Source organism: Pipistrellus hanaki (genome assembly GCF_964339955.1).
Source record: "Pipistrellus hanaki genome assembly, chromosome: 13".
NCBI classification, from domain to species: domain Eukaryota; kingdom Metazoa; phylum Chordata; class Mammalia; order Chiroptera; family Vespertilionidae; genus Pipistrellus; species Pipistrellus hanaki.
Window position 1 is genome coordinate 28,540,280 of NC_140515.1, and position 10,623 is coordinate 28,550,902.

Consider the following 10,623-nt stretch of genomic DNA (forward strand, 5'->3'; position numbering starts at 1 on the left):
CTCCGCACGCACGCGCGCGCTCAGGGCGTAAGAGAAGGCGCCCGCCCGTGTGTGAAGGCGCCAAGGGCTTGCGGAGACCCCTGGTGGTCGGAGGAGCTCACTGCAGGCTGGGGGACAGCGTTGTTGGCTAATGGAACTGCTTTTTTTGTTCTCGCCTCAAACCACATTTTAATAAATGACTATAAAATCGTGCGTGTGTATGGCAGAAGATTTCTTTTCTTAACGAGGTGGATTTTCACATAACAAAATTGTACACTTTGCTACGTAGAATTCAGTGGCATTTAGTACATTCATCCATCATGTTGTGCAACCGTTTTTCGGTAGCCCACAACGAAAGTGTAGATTTTCAAAGTTTAGGAAGACACAAATAAAGTTAAAACCATGTCCGACCCAGAGACTATCACTGTTAACATGTGGCTGTGATTTCTTCCCGTTAAAGCCCTTTTCAAGTCCAATGATGGGTATGAAAGTGCTCCATAAATGGTAAAGGACTACACCTATGTCCTCTCCTATTTGTATTTAATATTAAGGGTGGAGAAGAGATTCTGCCCCTTTGCCTTGGGGGTTAACCTCACACACACACACACACACACACACACACACACACACACACAGGTGCATGAAGTGTTTCCTGTGAATAAACATGACCCCAGGTGAGAGCTCACCGCTTTGTGTAACTAGAGGAACGTGCTTAGGATCACAGGGCCATTCAGGTTGTAGTCTGACTTCCAGGACAGAGACTTTTCAAAATACTCTTCTTTTTTCCCTGCATACCCTGCCTCTCAAAAAATAAAAGAAGTAGTAATAGCTAGCTTTGGATAATGTTGATACATTTCACATGAATATTTAATGGAGTCCCTCCCCTCTGCTGTTCTGTGGGAGGCAGTTATTGCCTCCATTTTAGGGATGAAGAATCTAAGTCGGAGAGAAAAGGCAATGTGACTAGGATCGCGTCAGCTTGTGGCAAAACTGGAGCTAAAACCCAGGTCCGGGTCCACATCCTACAATCCTACTAGTCCTGGAAGTGTTTTTGAGCAGGGACCTGTTGGGCTCAAATGTTAGCCTGGGTTGGCATATTACCATGGTTTCACTGTGAACTAAAGACTCCTGGCCGGGGGTTGATAAAGCCTGGGATGGGATTAATTCAACTTGAAAGATGATTATTTGAATTCCAACCTAAACCTGGCACTGAGATTAAGTGCTGAGGATTTGAGATGCTTTGCAGGAGCTCCGGGTCTGTGGAAGAGACTAACAAACCAACCCAGAATATAAAGCACAGCATGAAGTTGGGTGCCCAACACCCTGCAGGACCTCTGGTGAGGGAGTGTTAATCAGTTCTGGGTGTGCAAGGAGAGAATGGAGGAGATTTCGCAGTGACGGCATCTGAGCCAGGCTTTGAAGGATGAGTAAGAGTCTATCAGGCAGAAGATAACAGGAAGAAGAATTGATAGGACACAGTAACAATAATAATAAATGAAATTTGTTTATTACTATTTCAGCCGAAACCGGTTTGGCTCAGTGGATAGAGCGTCGGCCTGCGGACTGAAAGGTCCCAGGGTTCAATTCCGGTCAAGGGCATGTACCTTGGTTTCAGGCACATCCCCGGTGGGGGGCATGTGCAAGAGGCAGCTGATTGATGATTCTCTCTCATCAATGTTTCTAACTCTCTATCCCTCTTTCTTCCTCTCGGTAAAAAATCAATAAAATATATTTTTAAAAGTATTTATTTTCTATTCCAAGACATCTACCTTTTCCCATTATTCCAAAGGCCCCCATGAAGCAGGTTCTTCAAGAGTATCATTTTTCAGACCAGAGTCCTGGTGCATGAAATTCTTGCCTGGGAGGGGGCTTTCCCTCAGCCCAGCCTGTGCCCTCAGGGCATGTCCCACTGCTGGTGTAGGCCCGGAATCTCTCTTACAACCTGGGATGCTGCATGCACCAGTGACCATACTTCTCATACCAGTGAAAGGCATCTCGCTGTTGCATGGGCAGCTACATTTTTTTGCCCTGGTTATAAAAAGTAGTGCATAACATGATCCTTCTGGGGCAGTAGTACCATTTTCCCCATCTTATGGGTAGAAAACCGAAACAGAGAGAAGTTAAGTAATTGGTTTTGTCACACAGTTACAAATGTCAGAATCAGGACTGATCACAAAATGTGCAAGCCAGAGTCCATGCATGTCATCGCTGCATTATATCCTGTTTTTTCAGTGTTAGAGTAGCCTTGCCAGGTTTTAATTTTTAAATCTAAGAAACTGTTCCCAATATATAGGGCATGGTCTCTAGGCCTGGCCAGTGATTAGGGCCGATCTGTGGGGCGACTGGCAGGCAGGGTGATGGGGGAGGGGTCCCCCATTGGCCAGCCCTGCTCATATCTCTCCCCCTCACCCCATCGCCTTCCTCTCGGGGGCAGCAGGGGGCTGACCAGTCATTCCCCTGTTTGGCCGATTTGCATATTAGGGTTTTATTATATAGGATGAAGAAACAGAGTGCCTAAAAGGAGAAGCAAATTTCCAAAATGCAGACAGGAGACTTTAACCCAGGGCTCCCATGAGTCAAAGGCCAAGCTCTTTACCACTTTGTCTTAGTGACTTCTAAAAAAGGCAGCTTCTGAGGCAAGAGCGAGAAATGAGATGTCAGCTGGTTCTGTTCCGTCAGCCAAGGTTGAACAGCAGCAGCAGTAGCTGAAGGGATGAGAGAGACCAGAATAAGTGCTGCAGGAGGGAGATGTCTCAGCTTCTCTCCAGGAGCAAAACCATTCTGGTTCATTCTGAGCAAATACCACCCTTGCCCGATTGCCAGAATCTGAAATGCATTTACTGCAGGATTACACTGTAACCTTTCACCCCAAGATAATGAATAAATCTCTACCAGCCATGTTATGTTTTCTGCTCTCCTCCCTTTTGGCAATAATTCAACTTTGTTTTGTTTTTCCCCCTCTCTCTGCAAAAGTAATCCATGCAGAGATTAAAGATTCTCTCAGTCTGGCCAAGTTAAACATTACAAAAATATGTATAACCATCCCCCCAGAGATAGTCTCTGATAATCTTTGATACACATTCCTCCAGATGTTCTTCTATGAATATGTAAACATTAAAAGCATTTTTAAATGGAATTATAGATAGATACTGTTTTGTAATTTGCTTCCCCCCCCCCCCCCCCACTTAACATATCAGGGTCATCTTTCTGTGTCAGAATATTTAGATCTATCTCATTCTATTTATTAGCAGCAAAATTTTTTAAACTATGGATATGCCATCATTTGTTTAAATATTTTCATGTGAACAGATGCAGAGTATTTCCATTTCCATACGTGCAAACAATGCTACAGTGAACATCCTTGTACGTAGAGGCTTTTGGGTACATTGCTGCATCACAGTGTCAGCACATTGCTAAAAACCCCCTCCAAAAGATTGTGCTACGTCCAGCCCTTGATATACATAAAGATTCTGCAATGCTTTTCCATTTTTCAGGCTTGCAGGCTTTCACGCCTAATTATCAGTCATTTTCACAAACACTTTCCTTCCTGATAATGCAAAACCACCGGCTGGAAAGTTCCATCACACTCCTGAGTGCATTCGCTTCTCCCCAGAAAGAGGCAGAAGCAATGTAGCAGAGAACACATTTGTATTCGCCAGCACAAATCTCCCTGCTCCCAGCGGTTCATCTGCTCCTTTTTAAATTACCGTGGCTTGTGAAGTTAGAAGCTATTAAAAAGCCCCAGTGTTCTATATAATCGCTTTAGGGTTCTGTTGGAACTCTCATACCAATAAAATAAAAATGTTCCAGAGCCATTTTCAAATACAGATAAATGCCATTTTATTTGAGTGAATATGGGACCTCATTTTTCTGATTTATCCAGCTGTTGGCTTTGTATTTCTTAACAATGACCTTGTCAGGCAAGGCTCCACCAGGAGAATGTTCACCTATTCCATTCTAAAAAAAAAAAAACAAAAAAAAAACCAACCTGTAAAATCTCTATAATTTTCATGACTGGGTTTTTCTTCTAATCTGTTTTAAGTGAAGGACAGAAAATATTTGGGGGAGGGGGGGAATCAAGCTCTATGGTTCTTACAATTAACCACATGTTCAACTGATAGAGGTGAAGGAGAGGGATCTTGATTTCCATCTCCTCAGAGAAGGATCATTCTGTCGCATCAGTCCATTCTCAGTTGATTGATGTGTCATAACTTGGCCAGATTGAGAGAATCTTTAATACATCTTTAGTCTCTGAGGTATCAGCTGGGTTGAATCTGGGCCCCAGGAGTTCATAGCTGTGTGATCTTGGGCAAGAGAAGCTCTTTGTGCCTTTTTCTCCCCATTTATAGGATGATCATAGATTGCTAGGACAGTAAAGGAAAGTATATAAAGGGTGCCTGCCCCAGAATAAACTCGCAGTAGATATTCTCCATCTTATTTAATTCTTAAGAGGAATTAGGAAGCATAATTATGGCATTTGTCATTTTACACAAACCATTTTCCAGACATGATTTTATTTAATACTTAAAACAAATCCCAGGGAATGAGTGGATATTATTCTAATTTTACAGAGGGAGAAACTAAAGAATATGGAAAAAAAGTGAAGTGATTTGCCTGAAGCCACAAGGCAAATGGCAGTCCTGCCAATATAGTTTCCAAGTCTATTCCTCTCCTTTTTGCACGAATTGTTAATTTCCCAAAGGAACTCACTCCTCCTCCCATTGAAATCTTCCTTGTCCTTTAGTCCCAGCTCAAATATCACTCCTAATCAGAAGTAAATTTTCTGTGCTCTGAGCCCACATATCCTTTGCTTATAACTTTATCTTAAATATCAGCTGTGTCCATCAAGAATAGGCTTGGGGACTCTGTGAAGTCATGGGCCATATCTCATCTATCTTTCTACCATGTAGGGCCAAGCATAGCACCTGAAACAAAGTTTCTATAATTGAGAACTTCATAGGCTGGTGACAAAAGATAAACATACATACAAACCAAAAGTAATAACATACAGACAACGTCTGCACCACAGCTGTCGTAAGACAGCTCTTTAGTTTCCTGAGGAAGGTTCTTGGGTCTGAGGGTGGGTAGATATTTGGGCTAGATCTTGAAAGATGACCAGAAGTTCACTGGACAGGAAAGACCAGAGAGAACATTTTAAGGAGAAAGAACAGCCCTGGCACTGGGTCTTGGAATTCTCACTCTGGGAGGACACTGTGCTTTCCAATGGAGTTCTGGAAGACCACACTCTTGACACCAAAGAAAATAGTGAATAATGGTAGGATTTCAAGGAACAGAGAGGGTATCTCCTCTAAATGGCAGAATATAGTGATCGAGAAGTGTAACTCTGGCTCCAGGCTGTCTGGTTGGATCCCTCGCTCAGCCACTTATTATCTGTGTGACCTTGGGCAAGTAGCCGCATGCCTCAGTTTCCACATGGATAAGATGAGAATAATAATACTGCTTACTCACAGGGTTGTCACAACAACTAAGCAGGTTAAGACACATAAAGTTTTTGGAAAAATACCTGACATTTTTATTATGCATTTACTTGCTATTATTGTTGTTGTTGTTGTTAATTATCTACTGTCCTAAAATTCAAGCAAGCCAGCAACTGTTTATTTTATCACTTTGTAAACCTGGCCCTGGCCGAAACCGGTTTGGCTCAGTGGATAGAGCGTCGGCCTGTGGACTGAGGGGTCCCAGGTTCGATTCCGGTCAAGGACATGTACCTCGGTTGCGGGCACATCCCCAGTGGGGACTGTGCAGGAGGCAGCTGATTAATGTTTCTCTCATCGATATTTCTGACTTTCTATCCCTCTCCCTTCCTCTCTGTAAAAAATCAATAAAATATTTCTAAAAACAAAACGAAACAAAAAAACTGGCCCTGAATTTTGGGATACAATGAGTTGGCAAGGAACCCAGGGAGAAGAGAAAGAATTAATTACTGTATACCAAGTCTGTCTCTAGCCACCAAAATCCTCAAACTGAGTTTGTTTTCCCAGGACCAATTGTTGAAAAAGATTGTCATTTCCCCATTGAATTTTATTTGCACTTTTGTGAAAAATCAATTGGTTATATTTTAGTTAGGTGTATTTCTGGACTCTCTATCCCATTGCTCTATATGTCTGTTCCTTCTGTACCTCATTGTCTTGGTTAATGGATAGGATAATTTACAATTGGGTAATGTGATTCCTTCAATTTTATTCTTTTTCAAAATTGTTTTGTATTCTAGTTCCTTTGCCTTTTTTTTTTTTTTTTTTCAGGTTAGAATACAGCGTCCTTTCTTTCCCAGGCCCGCGGCCGCCAACCCTTGCTGGAAGGAGGAGACGGGGGTTTCCAGCTCGGGCTCAGACCGCTGAGTGGACGGAAGCGTGTTCGGTGCCGGAGTTTCCCCTCCCCTGGCCGGGCCGGGCTGGCGCGGGGCCGGGCGCCGCAGGGCCGGCGTGTGCGGGGCCGGAGGAAGCTGAGCGGGGCTGACTCACGGGCGGGACGGGCGGGACGGACGGGGATGCTGCTCCACGGGACGACGCCTGGCTGGTGTCCACAGGCCTCTCGAGGCACTTCACAAACACGGTGCCCGGGGCCGGGCCCACCCAGCCCCGGTGATGGCCATACCTCCCCGCGGGACCGCAGGCCTCTGCCCGGGCCCTGCTGACCGCCGAGCGGACAGTGTCGCACCCTGTGCCCTGAGGAGCCACATGTGTGTGTTCTCCCGTGGGGAGGTGGGGCACTGCTGGCCGTGTCACCCAAAGCCACACGGGGCATTGGCCGAGTCCACGGAAGTCCCGATCCCGGGCCCTGGCCGGCGGGGAGGTGGGTCCCCCCCAGACATGGAGGGTGACAGCGAGGAAATCGCCGTGGACGTGGACTCACACGCATTACACACAGCATGGGGGGGGGGGCGGCCTTTCGGGGGACCGTGTGACAGTACGAAAGAAAGAGAAGCAAAAGAAGACATCCAGGAGTCCATGTGCTAGGGACACGGAGCACGGAGACCACACAGCGCGGAGGGCGGGGCTGAGGCTGCAAACTACACTTTTTATAAAAAAATGTATTTTATTGATTTTTTACAGAGAGGAAGAGAGAGGGATAGAGAGCTAGAAACATCGATGAGAGAGAATCATCAATCAGCTACCTCCTGCCCTCCCCCTACTGGGGATGTGCCCGCAACCAAGGTACGTGCCCCTCACCGGAATCGAACCTGGGACCCCTCAGTCCGCAGGCCGACGCTCTATCCACTGAGCCAAACCGGTTTCGGCCAGGGCCTTCTTCTGGAGGTCGTTCCTCTTCCAGAGCGCCAGGCGGTCGAACCCCTCCACGCTCACGCCGAACCCCGCCTGGAACTCCGCGGGCGACAGGTGTCTCTCCAGTCTCGTCCGGTCCACGTCTTTGGGCAGCTGCACTCGGATTCGGTTTGTGACGATGAGGTTGTCATAGGGATAGGCCTTGCATTATCTCGCGCCCCAGCTGGCGTCCGGGTCTGCTCCACAAGGCGCCAGACGGGCGTCCCGGTGGTCCAGGCCATCCTCTCCGTGTTCGGGGAGAGGGTCAGGTTAGGAACAGGGGAACCGTGAGTAGAACCCGGCTCCCGGGCCGGTGGGGAGAAGGTCTTGGTCGGCCCCGCTGCTGCTGTGGGACAGCCTGGCTGTCAGGCGAGTTGGTCCTGGTGTCCGCGTCCCCCTGGGGGATCAGCCAGCTGCCCTTCTGCTTCCTGCCGTCCTGGTCGGAACCGCCGTCCTCCCCGTCCAGGCGCCTCGAGGCGTGCTGCTTGTAGCTGGGGGGCTCCAGGTAGATGTTACCTTTGACGCCGGGGTCTGGCACGTGGAGGTGGCGGGCGGCCTGCCGTCGGACAGCACCGAGAGGCTGGGGGTGCTCCAGCCGCTTTCGTTGCCCGGCCAGCTGTACTGCTGGGGCGGCCGCGAGGTTGGGGTGTAGCGCCCGAGGCTGGCCGACCTGGCGGAGCGGTCGTCCTGGTCTCCCTTGAGGCCGCTCTGCCGGTCCCCCGTGTGGCTGACTTAGGGCGAGCAGGAGATCCTGTCGGGGCGGTGGATGTTGGAGATGGCCTTGCTCTTGGGCAGGGCAGCCAGGTCTCTGGAGTCCAGGATCTCGTCCCCCAGCCTGGTGTAGATGGCGCGGCTGGGGGAGCCCGCGGTGCTGGACACAGGCACGGAGATGATGCTCTCGGAGGACGCCCTGGTCTCCTGGAAGGCACAGGGCGGTGGCACCCGGGCAAACCTGCTTCTGCATCTTGTTCTTGTCCTCCGTCCTGGCTGCTTGTCGGCAGGCGGGGTGCCAGGTGGAGGAGCCTTGGAGGTACATCTCCTCGCCCTCAGCTAACATCGGAACATCCGGCCGCACCGGCCGCAGAGCGCGCACAGCAGGTGGGGCGGAGGGGGGGGGGGGGGGCAGTGCGTCTTGCCCGCCTCCAGCGCGCGCCCCGCGATGGACTTCTCGCAGCCCGCACGGCGGACGCCGACGTGGTGATCGGCCTCGCAGTAGGGCAGCCCGTCCTTGCTGATGTCCTCGGCATTCAGCTCCTTCCCGCAGGTCTGGCACTTGAAGCCGCCCAGGTGCCAGTGCTTGTCCAGGGCCACCAGGGACTGGCCGGTTTTCACTTCTGCGCCGGGAACACTTCTGGCACAGGCACTCCTTCCCGATGAAGGTCACACGGTCCCTGGGCGGGAAGGGGAGCCGGCAGGCGGCGCACACGAAGCAGTCGGGGTGGTAGGTCCGGCCCAGCACTGACATCACCTCGCCCTCGATGAAGCGGTCACAGGCCAAGCGGCGGGTGCCGTACAGGCGCTGGTAGTCCCGCGTGCCGATGTGCTGGCCCTGCCGCGGGAAGAAGCTGCCCTCCGCCATTATAAGTATAATCACCTTGGGAAGAAGAAGTTACATGTTTGTCGGAGCTCTCCCCGACCATATTGGTGTTGTTAATAAATACTAGCGCTGACTTTCCAGTCCAGGTGGCTGGATTGACTGTAGGAGAGTCTGGAACATAAATCCAGTAAGTTTCTGCTGCAGCCATCCTTACCCGGCAGCTGAAGGGTGCCATCATAGCAAGAAAGGGGCTGGAGGGAGTTACCTGAACCCCCTGTTCTTTCACCACTTGCTGGGCATCAGTGGTCAGCTTCTTCCATTGACCCCATGTGGGGACACTAGCTTCTCTGGTGGTCTTAGCCTGCTGCCTTACTCTCTCCTCCTTCTTTGGGGCTGGCTGAGCTGGCATCAGCACCGGAGGTGTGATATTCAGCTTCCTGAATGGTGGGATGAGTTGTTATCCAGGTCCATGGTGGTGACGCACTGCTCGCTCTGGCACCCAGATGGGGTTAGAAGCGCCTTTTGGGAAGATACAAACGTGGCCTTTTCCCCACGTCTTTACTGGATCTGACCCTCTCCACTGTCCTGTTTGTAAATCCTTCCATCGTGCCATACCGGCAGATGTCACGGCACCAGGAGTTTGATGCCTCTCGGCTGCTGTGTGACCTTTATCGTCACAATTTAAAAAATGTAAAGTGTCAAGGGCATGATTTAACGGATTCTGTGGGGTAGGATTATACCTCTCTCCCCTGCTTTGTTTTTGTAATTGAGTTTTTAAGGTTCGATTAGCTCTTTCTACAATCGTCTGTCCCTGGGATAATAGGGAATTCCTGTTTTATGCATAATTTGGTATTGCTTACAAATTGCTGAAATGAGGAGCTAGTATATGCAGGTCCATTATCTGGTTTTATTTCTAGGGGCCGTCCCATGACTGGGAAAGCCGCTGGGCAGTAGTTAATTACATGCTTTGCACTTTCCCCTGTTCGGGGAGTAGCAAAAATGAAACGTGAGCATGTGTCTACAGAGACATGGACCCGCTGAAATCTGCCAAATTCAGGCACATGAGTAACATCCATTTGCCAGATTTGATTAGGTTTAAGTACTCGGGGATTTGCCCCTAATGCTGGCACAGGGAGATGGATAACACACTGAGGGCATTACTTGACAATTTGGCGAGCCTGCTCTCGAGAAATATGGAATTCCTTGCTCAAGGCAGAGGCATTTTGATGATGCAGGGCATGCGAGCCTGTGCCATGGAAAATGGGGTGGTCTCCTCTACTGAGGCAACGAGACGATCTATTTCCTCATTACCAGCAGCCAGCGGACCTGGAAGGCCAGAATGGGATCTAATGTGGCCAATAAAACACGGGCATTGCCATTTTTGAATAACTCTTTGCAAGGTGATAAACAGATGGAATAGCTCCTCAGAGTTTGTATGCCCGATGGTAGCAGTTCAATAATTGTAGCCATTCCAACTACATAAGCACGGTCACTGTAGATGTTGACAGGTTCAGAGGCAAAGTTTTCTAAAGCATAAATGAGAGCTTGGATTTCTACTCGTTGTGCAGAGTAATAATTTGTCTGAATTACTTTAGAACTCTTTACACCATGAAATCCGGCTTTCCCTGAGCTGGACCCGTCAGTGAAGACGGTTAGTGCTTGGGGGAGAGGTTGTTGCTTAACTATTTTTGGAAAGATAAAAGTTGTAACAGACAAAAACTGTAAAATCTTATTAGCAGGATAATGATTTCCAATTTGACCAGGATAGTTAGCAAGAGCTGTTTGCCAATCAGTAGAATATTGCCATAGCCAATTTTGCTGTGT

General features: G+C 48.9%; 1 pseudogene across 1 annotated transcript; it reads right to left on the reverse strand.

Moving 5' to 3' along the window:
- Window positions 1-7,190: 7,190 nt before the first annotated feature.
- Window positions 7,191-8,841, reverse strand: LOC311632189 (actin-binding LIM protein 2-like; annotated as a pseudogene). The gene is made up of 2 exons: window positions 7,541-8,841; window positions 7,191-7,423 (listed from the first exon to the last, which is right to left on the reverse strand). The product of its transcript is annotated as an actin-binding LIM protein 2-like (transcript).
- Window positions 8,842-10,623: the final 1,782 nt, after the last annotated feature.